Source organism: Peromyscus maniculatus, chromosome 19, assembly GCF_049852395.1.
Source record: "Peromyscus maniculatus bairdii isolate BWxNUB_F1_BW_parent chromosome 19, HU_Pman_BW_mat_3.1, whole genome shotgun sequence".
In the NCBI taxonomy this organism is placed as follows: domain Eukaryota; kingdom Metazoa; phylum Chordata; class Mammalia; order Rodentia; family Cricetidae; genus Peromyscus; species Peromyscus maniculatus.
Window position 1 is genome coordinate 46,195,636 of NC_134870.1, and position 25,989 is coordinate 46,221,624.

Genomic DNA, 25,989 nt, shown 5'->3' on the forward strand with positions numbered 1-25,989 from the left:
AAAGCAAGGATTTATCTGATATCCTTTGGCAAAAATCTGAAGAATTTGAAGATCACTGGTCTTGACTGGAAATCACTGGGATCATGTGGAAAACTTTAAGCAATGTGCCTGCCTGGGTTGTCTACACAGGTTTAAGGATTCTCATAGAACTGTTCTGGGTCTTGATAGGGTACTGAGGTCCTTCATAGCTCTCCAGATGCAACTACTACTCAAGAAAGTTCAGAGTAGTAGAGACCAGCAGAGACCTTGGTGGGTTTGAACCAAGGTGCCCCATAGCGGGTAAGAGACAGAGAGAGATACTGCCATGCAGAGAGCACTCATGTGGAGAGTTAGTGGTGAAGGGGGAAGGGGGAGGGGGAGGAGAGAGGGGAAGGGAGTGCAGAGCTGCCTGGTGGGGAGGGAAGGAGGAGGGAGGGGGAGAGAGAGGGAGAGAGCAGGTGGAGGATTGAGAAAAGGAGGAACGAAAGAAGGTGGGCGGGGCCCCACCTTTCATGAGGGGACTTGCTGAATGCTCAGAGAGACCCCTTAGCAATGAGCACATAATGTCAGGACCCTGAGCTGGCCAAGGTATTGTCTGCATATTGGCCAGGTCCCCAAGGGTCTGAATGCTAGCAGACCTGAGGCCGTTTGTGGGAAATACTGTTAGATGTATGGTGTTGTGGGAAATACTGTTAGATGCATGGTGCTCCCTTAGTCTAGGGCTGTCAAGATGGGCAGTTAGGAGAGCAGCCCAGTGAATAAAATGCTTGCCACACAAGCAGGAGAACTGGAGTCTGGACACCCAAGACTTATACTTCAAAAAGCAGATGGTTGGAGTTGGGGTATAGCTCAGTGGAAGAATGCTTCTTTAGTCTGCCCAAGGCCCTGGGTTCAAGCCCCTGAACGACTAAATGAATGGATGGATGGATGGATGGATGGATGGATGGATGGATGGGTAATACAGGTGGGCTTGGTGGCCAATATATAATTCCAGAGCTTGGGAGGTGGGCACAGGGCAAACCTGGGATAAAATGGCCAGGTGGACTGGCTGAATGGTAAGATTTCGGAGAGACCCCGCCTCAATAAAAGAAGTGGAGGATGATCGAGAAAGATCAACCTCTGGCTTCTACCTGTTACATCCACACATAAAAACACCCAAACACCTAGGCGTGTACCAATCACACATACACGAGTTAAAAAAAAAAAAAGAAGAAGAAATTTTGTTTACAGAAAGTTAAGCTACTAATTATAAGCTCTATTCTGCTTACACCTGAAAAATATTGCAGCTCTTGTCCCAGAAGTGGCTGGATTTATAATATCTGTGCTCAGATGTGATCCGACTTAGTTTTCAAATATGGCCATAGCAAAGTACCACAAACTGTGTGACCTTCAGCAAGAGAAGAATCAGACTTCATTCTCCAGACTCAAAAGAAGCTTGCAGTGTAGGAATCAGTAGGGCCCCATCCCTTTAAAGGTTCAGGGAAAAATCAATTCTCTTCCTTGTTCCTGGCTGCTGGAGAGTACCAGCCACCCTTGGTGTTCCTGCCTTGTGAAAGCATTGCTTTAATCTCTGTTTCATCACATGCAAGTTTATCTCCTCCCCCCCCCGCCCCCCCCCCCTGCCCACGTGTGTGTGTGTGTGTGTGTGTGTGTGTGTGTGTGTGTGTGTGTGTGTTCTAAAAGGACACCAGTAATAATGGATTAGAAGCTCAGTCCACTCCAATGTGATTTCAAACTCCACTCCAAATGTGATTTCGTTTTGGTTAATTTCTAATTACATCTTCAGAGAACTGTTTTCAAATAAGATTACATTCACTGATGCCCAACTCTAGGGATTGAGCCTGTTTTTATGGGGATCACACTTCAACCCTAAATATTAACTCATGAAATGTTCCCCTTTGTGTTTGAAGAACAGAAACAGCATGGATCAGCAGAAGAAACATTGGGCCTCATTACTGAGGCCAATCGGGCTGCATCTGTGAAATGGGACTGAGAATTAGAAAGACGATGTTCATCAGTCATTGGAAGAAACCTTTCAAACAGAAGAATCCCAAATGAAGTGTGAAGAGCAAAGGAAAAACTAAACAAAATAAATTTAAAGTGTATGTATGGTTAATGAGCAATCTGGATTTAATTTAGAGACAAGCCCATGGTCACATTTGAAGCACATGCAGTATAGTGAAATTCCAGTTTAGGGCTGGGGTTCTTGCTACATGCTCTATCTCTCCCTCTCTCTCTCCCTCTTCTGTCTCTGTCTCTGCCTCTCTCTCCCCTCTGTGTCTTAGACAGGGCCTCACTACATATCCTAGCCTTGGCTGGCCTGAAACTCAATATGTAGGCCAAGTTGGCCTTGAACTCACAATATCGACAGTGGTCAGGCTGCTTCTGCCTCCCCAGTGCTGGGATGAAAGGTGCATGCCACCACATCCAGTTGTTCTTGACTTCACTTGTTTAGTCATAAAACTCCAGAGTCCTGGGTGTTCACTAATCATTTCTGTGGAAGAATTTTACATGGGTCAAATGTCATCCCTTTCATTTCTAAAAAGATAAAAACACATTGTTTTCAGTTTGCAATGCATTGCAAAGAGGGTTCACTCCTCTGGCCAAGTACTTACCTCCTTAGGCTTTTCTATTTAATCACACACATACATGATATTTCAAGTGCAGGGCATACTAAGTTTCAAGTGGGAAAATTGCATAGCACAATAGAAATTAGGATAACTTGTGCTTCAAGTTGGGTGAGCCACTGTGTCCTCTTGTATAAAGTGGCCATAAGATGACGCCTTGGCTGTGGGAGTTCACTGAAACAATATATAATGTTTGTGGCCAAAGGCTGATGATCAATAACACAAAAAAAGCATGAGGATGCAGGCTTGGCATTTTAGCAGGCACTCTTTTCCCCCCCTTTATGTGCATTAGTGTTTTGCCATGGGAAGTATCAGGTCCCCTGGAGTTACAGACAGTTGTGAGCTGCTATATGGGTCCTGCAAGTTAAACTGGGGTCCTCTGGAAGAGCAGTCAGTGTTCCTAACTGCTGAAACTTCTCTCCAGCACCAGGCTTGGCATTTTAATTCTCTGCAATTCAAAGGTAACATTAGGATAAGACTTTGTAAGAGGGAGCTCAAAGGGAAAAAGACACCCTGTGAAGATTCTAAAATGACTGCAAAGACCTCAGTAGCGCCCAAGATGGGACTGAAAGAAGATTCGGTCAAGACAGATGAGGTTTCCCCACAAAGCCCTGCCCACTTTGTGCAGAAACCTGTCCTGGATGGCCAGAGTCCAGCTTCACTGTGTCAGCAGGCTCTGTTCCAGCAAAGAGCCCTTCTAGGGAGGAGGGTGGCAGGTGCTGTCAAGGAGGCCCTTGTCACCTAGGGCTCAGTTTCATTTGAAAAGAGCTTCTAAGCAGCCTATGAACTTTCCTTAGTAGGAGAACATCAGTAAAGCTGGACAGGCAGGCCACTGTCTCTTCCTCTACAGAGAATTTAAAATTAGACCAAGGTCATACTCTACCTTTCAAGGACAGAGAAAAATCTGCTACTTCCCTCTCCTTTTTTCCCCTCTCCTAATGTTTTTTCTGAATGGTTGCTGTCTTTGTCCCTTTGTTGTGTTGCCTGTCTACATGTCCCAGTTAGACATGGGCTTATCGGGTGCATGCAGGCGTGCAGGGAAATGGAGGAATCATAAGTCACGGAACTAAGGTTTTCATGAAAGGAGGTCTGAAGGTTATGTTCAATGGGATGATATATAGGTTTTGACTAGACACGTGTATGTTGGTTGGGTTTGTTGTTTTAGGGTTACTGTTGTTGTGATGAAACACCAGGGCCAAAGCCACTTGGGGAGGAAAGGGTTTATTTGGCTTACTCTTTCACGTCACAGTTCATCACTAAAGGAAGTCAGGACAGAAACTCAAGCACAGCAGGAACCTGGAGGCAGGGGCTGATGCAGAGGTGTTGGAGGAATGATACTGGCTTACTCAGCCTGCTTTCTTAGAGAACCCAGGACCATCTGCCCAGGGATGGCCCCACCCACCCATCAACCACTAAATTGAAAACATGCCCTACAGACTTGCCTATAACCCTATCTTAAGGAGGCATTTTCTCAACTGAGAAAGTCTCCTTTCCAGTGACTCTAGCTTGTGTCAAGCTGACATAGACTAGCCAGCATGGCTGCCAATGTAACACACCTGGGAAGAGGAAACCTCAGATTGGTATGTGGGCTTGTCTGTGAGGCATTTCCATTGCTACTTTAATGTAGAAGTCCACTGTGAGGGGTACCATCCCTAGGCAGGTGCGCCTGAGGTATGTAAGAGGAGCAGTTGAAAAAGCCAGAAGAGCAAGCCAACAAGCAGCATTCTCATGGGGGTCTCTGATTCAGTTCTTGCCTCTGGGGTCTTTCCTTGGACTATAACCTGTAAGCCCTTTCCTCCTCAAGGTGCTTTTAGTCATGGTGTTTATCACAACAACAGAGAATCAAGGTAGAAGAGAATGGGTCTGGATGCATGCCTCTGGGTATATTTTGCGGAGGTGCTGAGTATGTTTGGAGGCCTGTTATTAGGCAGAATGAGTCAGGATTTGGGTTTCTCACATAGGCACAAATAAGGAGGGGAATCTGGGTTGTGAAGTATGACCATGCCAACCTCTCATCCGTCTTCTCATCCCACTCTTTCTTGTGAGTTCAACCTGGAGCATATTAATTGTAGGGCAATTAAAATGCTGTGGGTGAAAGGGTGAAATTAAAGAGTACAACATGGAATTTTCAGGTGTCTGTTTCAAAGTGCAGGTGAGCTGTCAGCCCTGAAGCAGTCAGTAAAAGTGAGCCCAACTATCGGCAAGCAATGATGCTTGTTAATTCTCATTTCCTTCTGTCCTAAAAATCTGTATGGCTACCAACCTGTGAGGGCTGGAGATGGTGACAAAGGAAACTTCTGTTTCATTTGCTTTTGTTTGGGATTCTGCTAGTAACAGCTTTGGGTTTGAGAAGAGACAAGTTGTCAGTGAGAAGTGAAACAAATATACCCGTATGGTTGATTCACATCTTAAAATGATTAAGTGGCCTTGGGTCAACCTGTGACCCAAGATGTCTTAGAAGAAATCTACACCTAACTCGCAGGGTGAAGTTCTCATGGAGAGCATGGTGCAGCACTTGTTAAAATAAAAAGTCAGTTTTTGATTTTTTTAAAAATTCTTATGCAACATCAAAGTTAAACATAATTGTTAAACATTAACATGACAAAGGTACTTAAGGGGGCTGGGGAAGGACTGACCATCTTCTGTAACCAGGCAAGGCTTCCAGTGGAGGGACAGGGTCACCAACCCAGCCACAAGACCCTTTACCTACAATCTGTTTTGCCTCCAAGATGTGCTGGGGTAATGGTAGCACAGGACTTGTGGGAGGGCCCAACCAATGACTGTTCTAGCTTGTGTAGCTGGGTGTCTTGTGAGACCCCTAACAGTAGGAGTGGGGGATATCTCTCTGACTCTTTTGCCTGCTCTTAGGACCCCTTTCCTCCTACTGTGTTGCCTTGTCCAGCCTTGATATGAGAATTTGTTCTAGTCTTATTGTAACTTATTATACTGTGTTCATTGACATCTCTGGGAGGCCTACTCTTTTTTTTTTTTAAAGGGAAATGGAGGAGGAATGGATCTGGAGGAGAGGCAAGTTTTGGGGGATTGCTGAGAGGACAGGGTGAAGGGGAAATTATGCTTGAGATGTAATGTATAAGAGGAGAATTAAAAAACAAAATAAAGGAAGGAGGGAAGAACAGATGAAGGATGTTGAAGATGGAGGACAATGTATAGAAATGGTTTGCTAGGATCTCCATGCAATAGAATGGAGAAAGTTGGATAACAGCTATCAAGAAGTAGGCAGTGGCCCAAACTCCTAATCTAATAGCAGAGTAAAACAGAAAATTAACAAAGCAGAACAGAAATTTCCAGACTCTGTTTAACATGGATTGGGAGGTTTGGGGAGCCTCCCCTAAACTCCACCTTGCCGGTGTAAGGGGGTGACCAGAGCTACTATTACCACAGAAAGGCTCAGAAAGTTGGCACTGTGCTTTCAGTAACAGACGTGTTAAAGGAGAGACAGAGAGAGACAAAAGAGGGAGGAGACAAAATTTTGGATTGTAGCAGCAGAGGGAGGAGAGAGGCCACCAAGAACAGCAGCCAGATGCCATTTGCAAAAGACCCTTAGCTTTTCCCAGTGGATATGCCACAGCCAATGCTGTTTGATAAGATCCTTGCTGAGGTGATGGCTTGGGGGTCCCAGATCCTTCATGAATGAGACTCTCAGGAAACTCAGAACAAGTGTCGTAGACTAAAGTGTTGCTTCAGAACTGAATGATACTCAGTGAGGTGGAAATCTAGTTAGAGCTCAGAGTCCAAAGGGGAATGGATAACAGTTTCCAGAGGCAGGACTAAGATCAGGAAGGGCCACCCCAGGGTCGGATCAGCATTCCTAACTGGACTCCTAAAGAACTGTTGGTGTGACCAGCATCTATGACCCAACTCACGGAAGATTGCTATTGACAGGGCCAACATCTGGGACCCAATCTCACAAAGATTGCCCAGAAGTGTGACAGGCATCTAGGATCCCAGAACAGAATGCCAAGAGTTGAGACTGGAATTAGCAAGAGGGAGTATTTCACTCTCAAGGGAGTACTGGGCATTGAGCCTGGTGCACACTACTCCAGTCTGGTAGAGAAAATTGGAACTTCAACCCTGCTGTCACCTCAGCCATCTTGAATATAATGACTACTTCCCCTGAAAGAATATAGCTTAAAAAAAAAACAACCCAGCCAATGATCTCAGATACATAAATGCCAATGCAAAAACACAATGAGTATGAAAAAGAATCCAAGTCAATATGACTCCTCTAAAATTACTAATCTTACAAAAACAGCTTCAAATGAGAGTGAATTTGATGAAGTCCCAGACAAAGAATTCCAAATGAGTTCAAGTATGATGAAAGAAACTGAAGAGAACAGAAATGAACTTCTCAGTGGATTCCAAAAGAATATAAACTAACTGCTGGATAAATAAAGGAATCAAAACAGGATATGAAAGCAAGAGTCAATAAAGAAATAGAAATAAGTGAAAAAAAACAAACAAACTGAAATTGTGGACATCAGATACTTAATGGGTCAAACCAAATGCTCTGTGGAAAGCTTCACCAACACAGTGGATTAGAGTGAGGAGAGTATCAGAGCTTAAAGACAAGGAAGAAGAATTTAAGCTTCCAGACAGTGAAAAGAGAAATTAATAAGAAAGTACAAACAAAACATTAAAAATCTAAGGGCACAATGAAGAGATCAAGTCAGTGAATGATGAGCATGGAAAAACATCATGGTCATGCTTAAAGGCCTAGGAAACAGTTTCAATTCATTCCATCAGAAATTTTCTCAAATCTAAGGAAACAGTTTCCCATCCAGATTCTAAAAAGCATTTAGAATACCAAACAGAGAAGACTGGAGAAGAAACTCCCTGTGTAATATTATAGTTAAGCTATAGAACAAAGTATGCATGTAGAAAGCTATGAGATAAAGTTACATGTAAAGTCAAGTCCATTAGCATCAGAGCAGATTTCTCATCAGATATTTTAAAAACCTGGAGAACTTAGAAGGATGTATTTCAAGTTCTGAAAGATCACAGCTGCCAACCCATATTATTATACCTAGCAAAACTACCTGTCAAAATTGAAGAGAGAACAAATTTTTGTGATAAAATCAGGCTGAAGAAATTAATGAACTCTAAATCATGTCTACAGAAAATACTTGAATGAATCCGTTGGACCAAAGGGAATGATACAGAAGGCCAAAAAAAAAAAAACACCTCAAAAAACAAAACGAAACAAAACACCCCAAACAAACAAAACAAAACAAAAGAGGCTAAACAATAGTTAATCAAATGAGTAAATGAAGACTAGGAAAACATTAAACACTACAGAATCAATAAAACAACAGGGATTGATATACAACCATCAATAGTAACTCCAAATATGAATGATCTGAATTCCCCAATCAAGTGACATAGAATACCATATTACATTAAAAACAAAAAACAAACACACACAAAAAACAGGATTCATCTAGTTGTTGCCTCCAAAGAAATAACTTTTTTTTTTAAACTATCAAAGACAAAACACAATGTTCGAGTGAAAGAATACTAAAAGCTTTTTGGACCAAACAGACATAAGAAACACGCAGGTACTATTGAACAAAATAGACTTCAAACCAAAATTAATCAGAAGAGATAAAAGTGACCACTGTATACTAATTAAGAGAGTAGTGCACCAAAAAGACATCATAATTCTAAAGATACACACACACTCTAAACACAGGAGAGTCCAATTTAATAAAACAAATGCTGTACAGATTAACCCCAACATAGTAATAGTGTGTGCTTTGCTACTCCACTATCACTAATAGATATGTCATTTCCACAAAATAAAAAACAAAACAAAACAAAAAACCCCAAAAACATCAAAATTAAATGGCATCACAGGTCAAATGAACCTAAGTGGCACATATGGAACATTCCCTCCACATACTACAAAATACACAGTCTTTTCAGCAGCCTGAGGTTTCTCTGAAGTAGATCATAAACTAGGACACAAAACAAGTTCCCTATACAAAAAGTATAGGAACAGTGAATAATTTTTAATATTCTGTTTTTTAATACAATGGAATATAGCTAGAAATCAACAGCAAGAGAAGCTACAGAAAATCCACAAACTCACAAACTCATGGAGACTAAACAGCAATAATATAGTGTGATGAGTGAGTAACCGAAGCAATCAAGAAAGAAATAAGAAAATGCTTGAAGAGTGAGAACGAAAATATCATGTATGTGATGGGCTGAAAGCCTCCATTAAAACCTCAGAGGGAATTCAGACAAAAACCCGAGGAAACTGATGCCCAGTTAGGGCCTTAGAGAACCAAGAACAAGCCAAACTCCAAATCAGTAGCTAGACATAAGGAAGATCAGGGTAGAAACTGATATTAATAAAGGACACAATGGAGGCTGTGTATGAGAAACAGTTCTGATAATACAGTAGATGGGGAAATGCTCCAAGTGTTTCCATTGAGATCAGGAGCAGGGTAAATGCCTATTCTCTCCACTCTTTTTCAATGCAGTCTTAGATAGCTTAATATGACAAGAGAAGGAAATAAAATGGATGCAACAGCAAGGGAAGAACTCAAAGAGTACTTTTTTTTTTTTCAGATGATGTGATATAGAAGACCTTGAAGACTCCACCAGAAAGTGTTTATATCTGATGCAGTCTTTTAGCAAAGTGGGAGGATACAAAATTAACCCATAAACCCATAAAGCAGCTCTAATATATGCTACCAGCAAAAATGTTTGAAGGTTAATCTCATTCTTATTTCCCTAAAAACAAAAACAGATCTAAACCAAAACAAACAAACAACAACAACACACACACACACCAGTGAAACAAAATAAATAAACAAACCCACAATACAACCTTGGACTAAACCTCACCAAGCATGAAAGTCCTCTACAATAAAAACTCCAAACCACTGAAGAAGGTACTAGAATATGAGTCATTTCATTACTCATGGATAAGAAGCATTACTATTGTGAAATGGCTATACTACCAAAAAAAATCTACGGAATTCAATGCAAAATTTCAATGCCATTCTTCACAGAAATAGGAAAACAATCTTTAAATCCATATAGAAATAGGAAAGACTCTGAATAGCAAAGCAATCCAGAGCAAAAATAAAAATGCTGGAGATTTTGCCATGCTTATCTGCAAGTTACTACAGAGCCATAGCAAGAAAAAAAAGTGTGATACTGGCACAAAACAGCAGGTCAGTAGACTAGAGCAGAGGGCTCAGTGGACTGTGACATGCACTATGTACAGCAAATACACCCTTTCCTCCCCAGTTGCACTGGGTCACGGTTTTTATCATGTAGTAGATACCAAACTAAGATGGCGGTTGCTTGATTGTATTTTATTTCAGCTTCATTGTTGGGGTGTGTTATAGTTCAGATTACTCTTCTTTCTCAGTACTGAGGGGTTGCTTTTAGAATTGTATTGTTGGGAACCAAAACACATAGTTTTGTGGTATCAAAAGGTAAGAAAAGCATTTCCAAGAAGATGGTGTTACCTTATAGTGGCGAAGACCCTGAATAATGCAGAATAGTGACGGATTTTTCTAAAAGTATGGAGACCTGAGGCTGCTGTCTTTCCAAATACCTGTTTGCAGGATGTGAGGATGATCTGGCTGCAACATCTGTCACCCCATTGACCGCCAGGATTGATTTGGCTGATCTGGCTGGCTAGGTGGGTGTCCCCTTTCTTCCTCACAGCTCCATGTGTGTCCTCCTGGAAACTGTGTTCTTGGTTGAAGAGAATGACCTTCCCCGAATAGAGGAGGACCAGTCTTTGGTCAAGGGTATCGGAGTAGCTGTGCTCCCCTGCTGGAATTTCCAAACATTCTCTCAAGGTCCAAATACCTTTTGCAAGGTCACACTGTGCTGATGTGTTATATCTCAAAGAAGCGAATTCAGAAGTACTCTGTGGCTTATGCTAAAGGCTTGCCTTTTTTTTTCTTTGCCTGTGCTAGACAGAGGGTAACTGGGTGTCCAGTCCCAAGTAAAGACCACTGGACACAGGGTTTCTAAAGAGCTTCCCTGGTAAACAGCACTTCACAGCGTTGTCAGAACTCCGTATTGTTAGAGGAGTGTGTCCTTGTGCCTACATAGACGTTTTGACCTGGTTTCTGCTGTCCATACCCTTTGTACATTTATTTTCTGGCCTAGCTTTATGTCCTTTTGCTGTGAGAAATCACAGCCATGATTATGTGTGTCCTGTGAATTCTAGTAAGCCTTCAAATCACACCAAATTAGGGGTGCCTGGGGACCCCGACACAATATGAAAGAGGAAAAATTGAGAGCATCAATTTTGCCAGGAAAATGAGGAGATCGTGAAGTGGCCCTCATGTAGATGATACACATTTTCCCCAACAGCTGCAGTAAGTGGGGCCGTATGCCTTTGCAAGTAACTAGGGAGAAAGATTGGGGCTGCAATTGTCTGTCCCAGCTTTCTGATTACCAACGAAGCCGGGAGCCCGCGCCTGGGGCTTCCTTTAAAGAACCAGAAGGTGAATGCCAAGAGAAAGCAAGCCACAAAAACACAATTTAAACGAGGCAGCTGCAGGGTCCTATTACTTGTACTGGAAACATATCAGTGCCTGCTGCCTCCTGCTGAGCTGCTCAGTGACCGGTAAGTAGAGTGGTTAGTGGCTCTGCTGTCGGCCCTGTCTCTGCCCCTCCTTTACATGTCCCAGTCATATTCAATGCGCTGGTGGGATGTCCTCCAGTTTTTCCTTGTGCACTTGACACCAATCCCTTACAAAAGCTCCCCCCGACCTTAAGTCCTGGCCCCCTCTGGGCTGCCCACCAACTAAACTGAATCCACCACTTTCTGGGTTCCCCTGCCCTATGGTCCTCTTCTGACACACCGTTACTACCTCTCTAGAACCTTCCCCCTGGCCCCTTCATGTTGCCCTTGACTGCTGGTCATGTAAAGGACGGTATCAGTGGTGACATTTGTTTCTTCATGGTCTAATTCCAACATAATATGGAAAGTCCTTCATAAGTGCTGGACGAAATACCAAGAAGTCACCAAGGGAACTGTGGCTATTTCACCTGCGTGATTTACCTGAACACTACACTGTGACTGGGTGGCTTAAACAACAGGAATTCATTTTCTCACAGTTATTAGACTTTTGAAATCTGAAGTCAGTGCCAAAGGATCTTTCCCTGGTTGAAGGTCACAGTATTTCCTGCGTCCCTGGGTGACCTTTCTTCTGTGTGTGCTGGGGCTGGGGGGTGGGGTAGGGTGGGGCTATCTGTGATGTCCCTTCCTCTGTGTCTAAGGATGCTAGTTCTGCTGGATTAAGCTCTGTTTTTAAAGGCTGTACCCCCAACACGTCACATGGCAGGCTGTGTGAGCGTTAAAGACCTAGCGCCTGAATAGCATTATCCACCTTGGGAAAGTCCACCCACCACCTTGTAGTTTTATTTCCTGTAAAGAGGGGGTACAGCTGTGTGCCGCAGCATTTTGTCACCCCGCATTGCGCCCTGAACCCTTACTGTTTTCTTCTCTCAAAAGCCTTCTGAAATGTCTATCTTCTTTTCCTATTCATATTTATGTGTGTGTGTATAATATGTGTGTACATATGTGGATGTACATGTGTAGGTGTATGTGTGCATGCACATGAGTGTGTATGTGCATGGCCGTGCGTGTGTGTTCACTTGTATACATATGCATGTATGTGTGTGCATGTGTGTGTGCATATGTGTGATTGTGTGTGCATGTGTGTCCATGTGTATGTGCATGTGTATGTGTGTCCATGTGTATGTGCATGTGTGTATGTGTGAGCATGTGTGTGTGTCTGCATGTGTACCTTCCTGCACTATATCCATGAAAGTTTCTTACTTTGAAAGTTCTTCCTTTCTGTCGCTTTTTAAACCCTTTACTGACTAGGTTTGTGGCAATGTCTTCTCTCTTTCTACTCCTCTCCCAACTACTTTTTAAAAACATGAATTAAAGAAAACATTAAAAAATACAAAAATAGAAAAAAACAACAAAGCCTGATTTTTTTTTTCACTTTATCATGTTATGTTCTGTTTTTCCATTGACATCCCCTTCTAAGGTTTGCTTTGAGACAAGTCTTGGACTATACGTAGCTTGGACATAAAGGTATAATTTTTTCTTAACTCTAATGGCATACAAAATTATAGCCACAGTACCATTGTCACACCTGTAACGATTAACAGCGATTGCGTACCATCATCCAGCATCCAGAGAGTGCTTAACATTTGATAGTCTCATAAAAACTTTCATGTAGCTAGTGTATCCTCGTCATGATCCTCATAAAACCAGAACATGGGCAGGCTGAAGTACACTCCTGGCATCTTTGGAACTCCGAATGCCTCCTTTCTCTCATTATCTTCCTCATGAAGTTTGTTTGTTGAAGGCCGCAGAGTATTTATTTCTTGGGGTTCCTCAAGCTGGGGTTTTTCAATTGCACTCCCTGACATCGTCCCTGGGAATTGGAGGAAAGATCTAGAGAGACTGGAGTGGACTCAAGTTCATCGCTCCTCCATGATTCAGTGTCTGACTGTGCTGACCACTGCTTGTTCCTCCTGTCTGGTGTCAGGGTGGGTTCTCTACCCCCCACCCCCCACCCCACCCCCACTCCCCGTCTCTAGACCTCACTCCTTCCCTCTGTGCTCTTTAGGACACTAACCTACCCTCAGATCTTACTTATCACTTCCAAAAGTGTTTTAGCATGGCAGCCCATGTTCCTGGGATGCTCCCTCAGAAGAAAAGTTGGGCTGGTCCAGGTAGGGCTCCAGGTGGGTGTGTTCAATGGCAATATCGAAAGACTCTTCTATGCAGTGTTTGGGGGGGGGGCAGGGAAGGGAGGGAGAGAATAATCAGGGTTTCCTAAATTTACTCTACCATGAACTACCCTGTTTAGGATGATATTTATTAATGTTCCCTATAAGCACACCAGGAGTGGGAATGCTGGAGAATTGGGGCTCATCTGTGCACCCTCCTTTGATGGTGTTTAAAGTCTAAGGGACGCACACTTCGTGCTAACGGTACACTACGGAAGTTTCCTTGGCGTTCCGGCCCTTATCTGAGACTGGGCCACTCTTCCTCACAGGGCTCTGCCTCTCCCTTTAGAGATGCACGGTCACCAACACAGCAGCGAAGTCACTTTGTCTCTCCGCGGTTGTCTGCTAGCACTTCCTCTCCCCTTCATCTGCACAACAGAATGACAACTTCGGAAGCGCCCGGCTTCCAGAGTAGAGATTGCTTACATCTTCGCTTGGTTATCGTTATTCTTCAGTAGGTAATACTAACAAGGGCAGGAAACCCAAATTGGTCCTTAGAAATATAAAGAGATGCTTTCCCAGCAGAATAAAGAAATGCTGACTCTTGATAAATGTCCAGAAACCCAACGAGCTTATATTTGACAGCATTTAAAATCCCCCCAGCTCTTACATTCCTTTAGCTTGCTCGACTACTGTTAACTCCATTCCTTGAGTTAATATTTATTGAATATGCTGTGGGCTCTGTGTTTCAGTGACAGACATGCCGTGCTTTTGATGAAGGGAAGGGGGCCTATGGGGAGACATCCGTCACACAGGCAGATCACAGTGGCCCCGCGGTTTACATACAGTGGTGCTCGATGTAAGATACTGTCGGAGCATGTGGGCAGTTTCGTTCTCATTAAATGTTGCTCATAAGTCATTTGAGGTTCTCAGGACTCCAGGCAACTCCTCCTACCTTTCTGCCCTCTGTGCCGCCTAGACTAGTGCTTGGGACAGTGAGCACCAACTCATCAGTGTGTGTGCTGAGTGTTGGGGGAATCGAGCCCCCCCCCCCCCCCCCCCCCCCCGTGCCTCCCACAGGCTCCTCAGGTGCCCTGCCTGGAGCTCGTCTTTGAGTCCGAAGTCTTTCTGTACCCATGTTCCAGAACACATGAACTCTTGCCTTGTGGTCTGGTGAGCATCCAGCTAGGTCTCTCATCTTGCGTTCTTCCTTCTGATGGCGAAAAGGCAGGGGATGGAATCCAGGTGAATTCTATTGGAGTTTCACGGTGTCAAGTCTGGGAAGAACAAAATACCATCGTGACCACTTGCCAGAATCTCCCCTGTGATAACCAAACCAGACACGGCCACACAAGGTTTCCTGCACATCTGGAATGGATTCCCTCTGTGGTGCGGAGGTGTGCAAGTCTTTTGCAAGCAAGGGAAGTTCCAGATTTGGGAAAGGAATCAAAACCGTTTAATCTCATCAGGAAAAATGACTCACAGCTAAGAGGGCCTTTGCTCCAGCTGTGGGTCACATAGGAAGTTCACAAATGGTCGGGGAAGCCACTGGTTGGCTTCTCTGGTTGCTGCTGTCAAATTGGGGGTTGTGTTCTTCTTCAGCCCCGGACAGAGTCACAGTCTAAAGTTAGATCACAGCAAAACCCAGCCCCGGTCAAAGAGCCTGAGTGACTTTTGTTTCCTGTATGGGAAACAACCTGTTAGGCCAAATCCTAGAAGCTGAGCAGTGGCTCTAACTCTAGGTCGAAGGGACCTTTGACCTTTAATGGCTAGCAAGTAGAAGCAGCGTAAAACAAAGCTCCCTCTTTTGACAAAAACTAAGGAATTCTGAAGTTTTCCTCAGGATTTGCTTCACAATACAAGTTACTCTATAATTTCTGAGAGAAACAAAATTTCTAGGATCCTTTGTCTCATCCTTAATAGTCTCCTGATTTTGGCTGTAGTTACATTTCCTTCCTTCCTTCCTTCCTTCCTTCCTTCCTTCCTTCCTTCCTTCCTTCCTTCCTTCCTTCCTTCCCTTCCCCTCCTTCCTTTCTTTCTGTTTATTTGAGACAGTGTTTCTCTATGTAGCCTTGGCTGTACTAGAACTCACTCTGTAGCCCAGGCTGGCCTCAAACTCAGAGAGATCCGCCTGGCTCTGTGTCCCCCCCCCCCCCCCCCCCCCCCCCCCCGGTCCTGGGATTAAAGGTGTGTGCCACCACCGCCATCTGACTACTAACTAGTCATTTCTTTTGGCCAAATATAGCATGTTGCTCACTAATATCCCACTGTAACTGGATTTTATAATAAGCTTGTAAGCTAAGCAATGCTAGTATTCAACGTAAGAAAAAAAGTAGAGACCTCAAGTCCATGTGAGTCCTGAAGATGTCCCCACCGGGGCCAAGAACTCATTCAATTCTGTCTCAGATTTCATTGTCTCTTCTCAGCATACTTCATCGCGTTTACTGGGTAAGCACATTCAGACATGTGATGCTCACAGTTGGTATGTGAGGGACATTCGAGTGTACTTACCTCGAGGTAATGGACCAATCAGTCAGAAGAACTGACCCAAATAGACACAGCCCTCTGCTGTATGAGCAGCAGGTGAAAATGTGGGCATCAAGCCCAGAACGTGTCTCCTCCTAGGCAGATGGACAGGAATCTCTCTGGAGGCTAGCCAGGGGGGCCAGAAGGTTTCCCACAGGGGCTGGAGACTGCCAGGAGAAAGCCATAATGATTCTATTTTAGGCTTAAAGTGCATTATAGCCACAGCAGGGGTGTGTAGTCCTGTACCTGATGCTGACACATAACCGCACATAGGAGCTTCTGATTTGGATAGATGGTATCTTGCTGTGAAGGGTGACTGCCCCCCCATGCCCCCCCACCGCCCCCAGCTTCCTGGTTTTAGCTTTTAGTCAAACCTCACTATAAACTAGAGAGTGGAGCCCTTGGGATAACAGATACCCGCAGATCTTTGCTGATGACAGTGCCTGGATAATTAATTTGGGCATAAGCCATGCTTGACTTGTTCTGCTGGGGTATGCTCAGATTTTTCTCCTGACTGTGGTAGAGAGACTGTTAATTTCCTAACCAATGCGCTCCCTCATTCAGAGAACCCGGATTTGAGAGAGGAGGGCCAGAGGACAATTAAGAGACCATTTTCTCTACTCTTGCCCTAGGCCAGGAGTGGCTTCATGCAGGCACATGACGGTCAAAGAAAAAGAAAGGTTGGTATTTATGGTGTTATTTTATTTGTACTGAAATGTGATTTTATTTGTATATTAATAAATAAAGTTGCCTGAGGGTCAGAGCTAATAGCAAGCCATAGCAGAAGCTGGGCGGTGGTGGTGCACGCCTTTAATCCCAGCACTTGGGAGGCAGAGCTAGGCAGATCTCTGTGTGTTCAAGGATACAGCCAGTATGGAGACACATGCCATTAATCTCAAGACCAACCATAGAAGACCTGAAGGTCTGTATAGATGGGCAGTGATGAGGAGGTTATGGGGTTGGGTTTACAACCAATGAGAAGGCAGAATAGAAAGTCAATAAAAAGGACAAACAGACAGGAAGTAGCTCTCTTGCTGAGAAAGACAGCAGTGGCAGTGAAGGGAAAGGTTTTTAGCTCTTAGCTATCGCTTTGACTTCTTGGGCTTTCATCTCTGCATTGGCTCTGTGTTTCTTATTTAACAAGATGGTTACACCTACAGGTGTTAATACAGAATGACGTTTGGGGATTTGTTGTTGTTTTTGAAGAGAAGTGACTGTAGTGGTATTTGTTCTGCCCATGACCTTGGGCTATAAGGCCCAAAAGAGGCAGTGCTTCCTGCCATTGTATGAGATGATCTTGGTCTTTCCTTCTTGCCTTGTAACAGGGTAAGAGACACACTGGCACTTTTAACAACCTTAAAGACTTCAGGAGTATTACCTACAGTGTGGCCTTCTCAACTAACCAAATTCAGCAACCAGAACTTCATTGTTTTCCTTAGTGAAGTTCAATCTACCAGCATTGGGCATGAACACTGTGATCTTCTTGCTATTCTTGGTGATCTGAACCCAAACACCCTTCCTGATAGAAGCATTTGGCTGCTTGGCTTCAACCCCTACTTTTCTCAGTACAATTTCCTTTTCCTGAGAAGGACCTCCAGAGAGATTGGTCACCACCTGAGTGGGCTCCTTGTATTGTTTGTCATGCCACTTCTGGTCCCATCCATGACTGCAGAGCTTCCTGGCAGGATAGAGAACAAGACACTAGTCCATCTTGTCAATGCCACAGGCCAGGGTGAAAAAAGTAAAAAGACTAATAGTTTTTTAACCTACTCAACTCATTATTATGATCAATTTCTAACTCACTCCAAAGTAGGTCCAGTGGTGTGGTACTTACTCCCTTGTGCCAATGACCCATGCTCAACCACCATCAGTCCATGTATAGTGTTGTCCTTACACAATGACCCAACCTTGACCATCAGCGGTCCATGCATGGTCTTGTCCTCCTTACACAATGACCCAACCTTGACCACCATCAGACCATGCATAGTCTTGTGTTCCTTATACAATGACCCAACCTCAACCACTCTCAGCAGGAGGTGTGGTAGGTTCGGGAGCACCAGCGTCTCTACCAGCACAAGAGCAATGGCTGTGCAGTGGTTGTAGAGTGTCTGTGATGTCACCAGGTGACAGGGAAGGTTGCATTATGATTTACCCAATGGGAGCAGTGTGGTTAGCCAACCTCTTGTGACATGACCGTTGACTATACTTTTCTCTACATTGAAATAAACTCAGTTCAGAGGCTTCCATTTTCCTACCTTAGTGGGAAAATATCTTATCAATCCAAGATTTCATTCTAACAAGCTGATTTCTGTTAACACCCATGAAAAAAGTAAGATGACTGTCCACTGTAGATAAATGTGCAAGCCCTTCATTTTGGCACTTGAAAGGCCAAGTTGTCGTAGGAGTTAACAGCTCCACTCTCAGGGCAGTGAGAAGGGAAGGATTGGGAATTCCAGGATTTCGAAGTAGGGGAAACATAGGCAGTTTTGAAGGGCTTCCAGTTAAGGTCAGGGCTGCCTCTCCTCTTCAAAGTTTGACAAATCAGTTACAGTGTCATGAAGATTCAATTTTGATTATAAAAGAGTACCTGGCTTAGAAACTTCTGAACCTCTTTCTGCTCTTGACTAGGTAAAAAGATCTTTATTGATATTGCCAGACATCCCCTACCTACGTTTTGTCTGTGCTGAGAGGGTGGCAGGTCATCTACAAGGTGTGAAGGAAGCCATTGTGTTTATTTGTGAGGATTTACTTGTGTTTTAAAGATTCTCATGTGTGGATCACCTTGCATTTCTCTGGGTTCTCCTTACATACACCTGGTTTTTCTATGCATACATATTCAGATAAAATTATATTTCCAAGTTAGGTAGTTACAAGATTAACATTTACAACAATATAATATAAAGCTTGTCAACACAAGAATCTTTGCATTTGGGGGTTGATCTGAACAGAGCCCTATGATATTGCAGTATCCCCCTGGTAACTTTAGATACCTACCAGATGGCAAATGGCATGATGGACTGGAGAACATTTTCTCTCTGGATGTAAAAAAATGGAATGGAACAAGGTTTTCTTATGCTACTCAAAATAAGATTCTATAAAACAAACACACACACAGACAAAAACAACAACAAAAACCTTATGAATGACTTATTTCTAGAATTTTCCATTTTTTTAGAACCAAGAGTAACTGACATCAAAGAAAGCACATTTTGTGATCAATGAAGGTCAGTAGCATATGGCACACTGTGTCCAGTAGAAAGAAAGCTCCCCAGCACAGGAAGCAGTGATTACTTGAGGAAATTGCTTTGTGACTCTTATCAGGCTGTCACTGGGCTTGCTACCCACAATTCCCTGACTCATTCCGTATGGCCCTAGAAATGACCACAAGGCCTAAGACACCTAACGGAAAAGAAAATTTTATTGAGTTTTAAAAGTTTTGTTTTGCATTTACAACAGGGAATACAACCTGCCACCTGGTGTCTGGTGGCAGAGCTGGGAACATGCAGCACACTGGTGGGCATGATTTTATCTTCAAGGAAAAAGCTGTTAGGTGGAAAACAAAGGAAAGGAAGCCAAGGAAATCCAGATTTGGCTCCTGATAATTCTAGGCCTTGTTTTACTACTTTTTCTATGACTGGGCTATGCTGGACAACAAAGATAAGTTTTTTAGTGTGAACCATACACAATTAACTTTAAATTGTAACTCAAAGAACACCAGTAGGCTAGTCGGTGGAATTACAAGCCCAAATCATCCATAAAAGCACTAAAAACCAAAAAGGTACATGATGTGGCTTGCCATGAATTCTTGCATGTCGGAAGTATTCCTTAGTGAACAATAGAATACGGGTCCTCTTTTTATCTGGGAGAAAAATTCTAGATAAACAAAGAATTTAAGTTCTTGCCTTGAATGTGAATCATTGTTTTGTTTGACTGGGACACCCATTGAGTGCCCACTTTAAAAAGCTCTGTCACCCATGCACATTTCAGAGATGGGATTCCTTGAGTGTTACAATTCTAAGCATGAAGACAGAAGTCCATGTCTCTTTTGGGCAACTTCAAACAAACAACTTCCCTTCTACAGCCAAGTCCAGTGATCCTTCACAGGTCCCGTCTGAGTTGCGTTAAAATCTGCTCCAAAGGCCAGAATGTTGGTGTAGGTGGGGCTGAAAACTTCTGTGTGTGAGGACAAAATCCATCCTGCGAAAGACCTTCTTCACTGACTTACCTTCTAGCGAAGTTGCTTTTGTTGGGCACCAGGCACTGGTGGCTGTGATGTGAATATGAAAACACTCTGCAGTAAATGTTCAACCTGTGAGTATCTATCCAGGTCTCCCGTTCTACCAGGTTAAAGTATCTGCTGTCGGTTTGGTTTCCTTCCTGCAGAAATAGACATCACACTTGGAACTTAAAATAAATTTCGGTCATTAAGAGGCTGAAACCCAAAAAGGTTCCCCCTGCCCTTCTCACTCACACTTGTATCCTTCCATTTGTAATTCTAGCGGCGCTCTATTCCCAACATCGAACAGTCAAGTACCCTGTCGTTTCAGCAAGGTGAGTGTATTTGATAGCGACTTAGGAGGGAAGTAGAGGAGGAAAGATGTCACTCTCTTAGCAGTACCATGGTCCTTGGTCTTCTGGGGGAAAATGTTGCTGTCATGACATTAGGAGTCACCTCCTTACATTTTTATGTTTCCCTCTTTGGAAAACAACCACGTCCATCAGATAGCTTCACCCTTTTATTATGATGTGTGAGAAAGTAGCCAAGACTGGTTAGGTTTAATTATCCCTCATCAAGCTGGTTTAGATGTCTGTTTCTACAAGTCATTCACAAATGGCAGATGACAGGAACATGTTATTCCAGAAGAGGCAAGCTTGGGTGAAACAGAGAACACTGACTCCTTCATGGCCACAGTGGCGAGAGAGTATATGCTTTGCTTTGTGAGCTCATGGCATGAGTTTAGAAGGACCATAGACTGACTGAATATTTGGGTCTCTGAAAAATCTTTAAAAAATGTGACTGCACCAGGTGATGGTGGCTCAAGCCTTTAATTCCAGCACTCGGGAGGCAGAGGCAGGCAGATCTCTGTGAGTTCGAGGCTAGCCTGTTGTACAAAGTGAGTTCCAGGAAAGGCGCAAAGCCACACAGAGAAACACTGTCTCGAAAAACCAAAAAAAAGTGACCACATGCAGTATTCATATAGTAGTCAGAGTTAACAATGCTGTAATTGTCTTGAACTCAACATTTGCCGATCGTATTCTCCTTCGGCACTGCTTTGACCTCGGGTCTGAATGCTCATGTATTCTGATTCTATGACCTCATCTGAATGTGGCAGATAGAAAGTGGAATTTGTCCTTTTTGTATTTTACAGTGTTTTTACTTGACACACCCTGGACAGTGGCTATGTTCTGAATGCCCCACATTTAGGCATCTGTGACCACCAGCATAAACCTTTAATTACTATTTTATTTTAGACACAGATTTTTCTAAAAGAGCATATTATGGGCAAGGAATGAAACAACTACATGTATTGAATATTCTGCTATCAAAACGCTGAGACACAGAATATTAATTGCATTGCCTAACATTATATCATTTGATTTAGTTAGCTTATGAAAGATATACTCAACAGAATGTGGTAATTCTGAAAATGTCACTCTTTCCAAGCTACCTGGTCACAATTTCATGCATCTTAGCAGCAGCATGAGGCCCTAGGTCAGACACGGAGGGCCATGTTTTGCTCACAGCAATGACAATAGCCACGGTGTTATTATTTTCCCTAGTTGCCAAAACCTCAATGAGTTCCTATGGAGCTGTACAGAAAGTGTCTGATACCTGCAGTCATCATGGTGGGCTGTGTAATGGTGGAGAATCCCTGAGTCTTCTGTAATGGGAAGCATCATTACTGTGTGGAAAACAAACTAGTATTCTCCCTTCCCCCACTGGAGGGGAACACTGTATTTCCCAAGACCTTTCCTATATAAACATTCCTTTTTAAATGTTTTTAAATAAACTCTTGGAAATATAGTTTAGAAAAAAGTTAGAAAGATTGCTCCACTTACAAGATGTCAGAAACAGTGAGAAAGCAGTTTATTCACAAAGGAGTGCGGGCATTGAACTGTTTTCTATATTTCTCTGTAATTAAGCTAAACTTGACTCATAAGATCCTTTCCTTCATGACGTAAAGCTTCAGCTGCTCAGGGTTATTGCATTGAAAATACACTGTTTAATTAAAACTTGAAATTTATTTGTTTTTATTATTATTTGCACACATACATGCATATGTCATGTGTATGTTTGGGTGTGAGTGTGCCATGATACTAGGAGTCACACACTACGTTTCAGGAGTTCATTCTCTCCTTTTGCCATGGCTTCCATGGTTTGAACTCGGATCACTGGATTTCGGCAACAAGCACTTCCTCCCCAGTGAGCCATCTCATCAGCCCCGAAGTGTATTTCTGTTGCTATAAATTTTAGTCCATTTTACCTTCCCCTACGTTTTTTTTGTATTCCTTTCAGGTACGGCAATACAACACTCTAGTAGTAAACATCAAACAATACTTACACGAGCCATGTGATAATAATCTTAACATTTTATAAAACCTAACTTACTCATATAAATGGGCCATGTTACCACTTCATATATATATCACATATATAATATATTTTATATAATATACAATATATAATATAATAGTAATTATTATTAATATATATTATATAAACTAAAGCACAGGGAAGCCATGTGGCTGTAAGTCACTTCAGCAGTAGAGCTGGGATTCTGACCCAGGAGTGTCTAGAGGAGGGTGCTTCCAGCCCATGTTGTATTATTGCTCTCATTTCTAAGTCCTCCTGGCTCCTCATATCCCAGAGGTCTCGTATATTATCTATCTGTGCATCTTATTTATTCATATTCAGTGCTGGTTACTCTTTCTTCTCTTTCTGTGTTTTTTGTCTCACAGCATCGTTTAACTTACTGTTCAGTTCCCAGCTGGTCTATTTTTGGACTGTCTACTTACATCCACTGAATAGCTGCTCTCCATGCTTGCAGAGCTCTGTGATAGGGGCAGGGGGTGGGGTGAGGGGTGGGTGTGTGGGTTCACACATTACTAAGGTGTGGGTAAATGGCCCCTAAAGGGCCAGGTGTAGGACGCTTGCTCACTAGCCTGTGTGGTCTTGGGAAGTAGTAGAACCTTTGGTAGGTGGGGCCTAGTGGAAGGAAGTTTGACCAGCTGAGGCAAGCCCTTGAGAGGACTGTTGGATATTTCACGTCTTTTTTTTTTTTTCTTGCTGGCTATGACGATGTAGATAGTCCTCTTGGTGCTACCACGATATACTACTTAGCCACAGGTCTGAAGGTAAGAGGGCCAAGTAAGCATGGGCTGAAATCACCATCAGCCAAAATCAAAATCAAACCTGCCTCCTTCTCCACTGATGCCTCAGGCATTTAGTTAGAGGGATGGAAAGCCAACTAAAGCATCCACCCAATCTGTTGTTTCCTGTGGGGGATATTATGCCCCAGACACTGCTTCAAACCTTGGTTCTATCACTTGTTAACTGCATTGCATTCAGCAGCGTGATTTCTCTTTATTTCTACTTCTGCATCTTACCTCTGAACTTTAGATAGTGTCCTATATTTTTCAAAGGGCTGACATGAAGATTAAGTGAATTAATTTGTACTTAACAGAAAATACGGGTGTGGTAGTAGTGGCAATAAGTAAGAAAGAAAGACATATCCCCACACCTTATCTCAAAATGTGTCAACTCCTTTATGTAAGACGTCCCAGACGCTCATGAAATTTACCATGTTTTAGAAAACCAGTGCTGCTACTTCCAGCTACTAAAACTAGTCTCTAGGGCTGAGAATGTGGCTCAGGTGGTAGAGTCCTGTCCTAGTATGCACAAATACTGGGTTTGATCCTTAGCTCCTCATCAGCCAGGTGTGGTTGGTTGTGCATATCTGTAATTCCAGCACATGAGAATAGAGCCGGTCAAGGGCATCCTCAACTCCACAGCAAGGTCCAGCCAGACAAGCCTGGGAAACATGAGATCCTGTTCCCAAACACAAGGAAACCAGTCGGACCCAATCTGCAAGCCAGGCCTTCCATCCCTTTTAGCTTGCTGATCCTAAGAAAGTTGTTTCCTGACAGTGGATTCATTTTCTATTTTGTTTTCTTTTTCTCTGCAATTAGGAGGCCAAGATGAAGTGGATAAGGCCACTTGGATTCTGGCCTCAGGTGCCAAATTTAGGAAATGACCACAGATAGGTAATTAAGATAGATTCAATTTTATTGTACACACACCCCCAATATAAAAATTACAATGAAAAATGTAATTGTCTGTCATTCCTCCTTAGGCACCTCTACGGCTAGTTGTAGTATTACAGCTGATCTTGAGACTCCCTTCCTTCCTGTTATTGAGAGAACGCTTAGTGTTCCTGGTGACAAGCCTCCAGCTACTGAATGGGGCAGCAAAAGTTCTGTCTTGGTCAGTTTCTGCTCTTTGTGGTCCTTCCCGAGAGCAAACATTTATTCGAGGTTTTTCTGTGACGTACTGTTTCTGTTCTTTGTCGTATGGAATCTCTGCTCTTAAGGATAATTGTCTCACAGAGTTTCTGAAGATTATATAACAAATGTAACTGCCCTCCCCCTCCCCCTTTATGGTGACAGGCATGAAAAAGCTTTTCCTTGAAAAGATAGCAAAAAAGTTTCAGGACTTTCTTGCCAAGGTAGGGAAAACTGGGCTGGGAGGCAGCTCCGCAGGCAAGAGCATTTGGTATGCAGACCGGAGGACCTGCGTTTGAATCTTCACAACCCATGCAAAAACCGGGCGTGGCTGCATGCGCCTGCGGTCTGAGCACTGGAGAATAGACACTGGCAGATTCGAGGAGGCTGCTTGACACACACGTTAGCCCAAACAGTGAACTTCAGGTTCTTCAACAGACCCCTGCCTCAAAAACAAATACAGGAAAACATCCACTCTCTCTCTGCTAACTTCCTCTGGCCTCCCCTGTGGGTACATACGTCGGGACACTCACACACAGATGTATGCATACACCACATGCAGGGTGTGTGTGCACGAGACACACACACACACACACACACACACACACACACACACACACTCATACTCACACACACACACTCATACTCACACACGCTCACAGAGACAAAAGAAACCACCTGAACTAAGCAAACAACAGCATTTTAGTACTGAGAGCACTCTACGGGGCAGAGACAGTTGTATTGACTCGCTACTACGTCTTTGAAACTGAAATCCAATCTAGTGTGAACTACAAACAAGTGACTTCCAGCTGCAGTGGCTCATTACTGTTTTCCTAGCTTCAGTCTTGGGAGAGTACGGAAGATGATGTATCACTTTGGGTCACAAGCAAAACCAGTAAGGCCAGAAACTTTGACACTAGGGAAAAAAAAAAAAGACAAGACTGGTATTATCAATAGGAAATGACATTTCTCCCTCTGTCGCTTTGACCTCAAAGGCCAAGCCTGAGGGCAATCTGGAGGTGTCTTAGGGGAGGGGTACAGAAAGAGAATGAGTTGCCACCACAGGAGTTCAGTCGCAGTGTGACCCTATTAATCTAAAGGGTCTCCGATGCTCTGTTTGACGGACAGCTAGGTGGATAGAAGCTCCTCCCACCTCCCAGCTGTCATAACAGCCCCCCACCCCACCCCCACCCCAGTCTCGTCAGGGACTGCCTTTAAGAGCATTTTGATAGATGACGCTTTCTGCAGCGTTCCTTGTGGGAAGTGGGGGAGGAGAATCCATTTGCTGCTCAGCAGTTTCTGTTGCAGGAACAAGCCTCCTCCACCCTCTTCAGACCTGACACGGCCAGACAGAGTACACACACACTGGCTTGTTACCACTCGCCTTCTGCGGCCTGTGGGATTCCTTTAGTTAGCAGTGTGTCCCCACCCTTTGCCTCTCTCCAAGGCAGAAGTACCCCCAAAGCCTGCAGGCAGGGCAGGGGCCAAGTAACAAGGCCGTGCTGTCTCTGGAACACATCGAGTTAGTGTCCACACTCTGAGGTCGAGATGCTGCCTGCCGTGAAATGTGTCACTACAGGGCTCCTTACTTTCCAAAGCACACAGC

At 43.5% G+C, this 25,989-nt stretch overlaps 1 long non-coding RNA gene and 1 pseudogene across 1 annotated transcript; both read right to left on the reverse strand.

The window, feature by feature from the left end:
• Positions 1–14,423: 14,423 nt before the first annotated feature.
• LOC143269489 (uncharacterized) lies at positions 14,424–17,955 on the reverse strand. The gene is made up of 4 exons (XR_013045917.1): positions 17,716–17,955; positions 15,696–15,799; positions 14,839–15,036; positions 14,424–14,632 (listed from the first exon to the last, which is right to left on the reverse strand). It is a non-coding gene; the product is annotated as an uncharacterized LOC143269489 (long non-coding RNA).
• LOC102909213 (small ribosomal subunit protein uS12 pseudogene) lies at positions 16,238–17,582 on the reverse strand (annotated as a pseudogene).
• Positions 17,956–25,989: the final 8,034 nt, after the last annotated feature.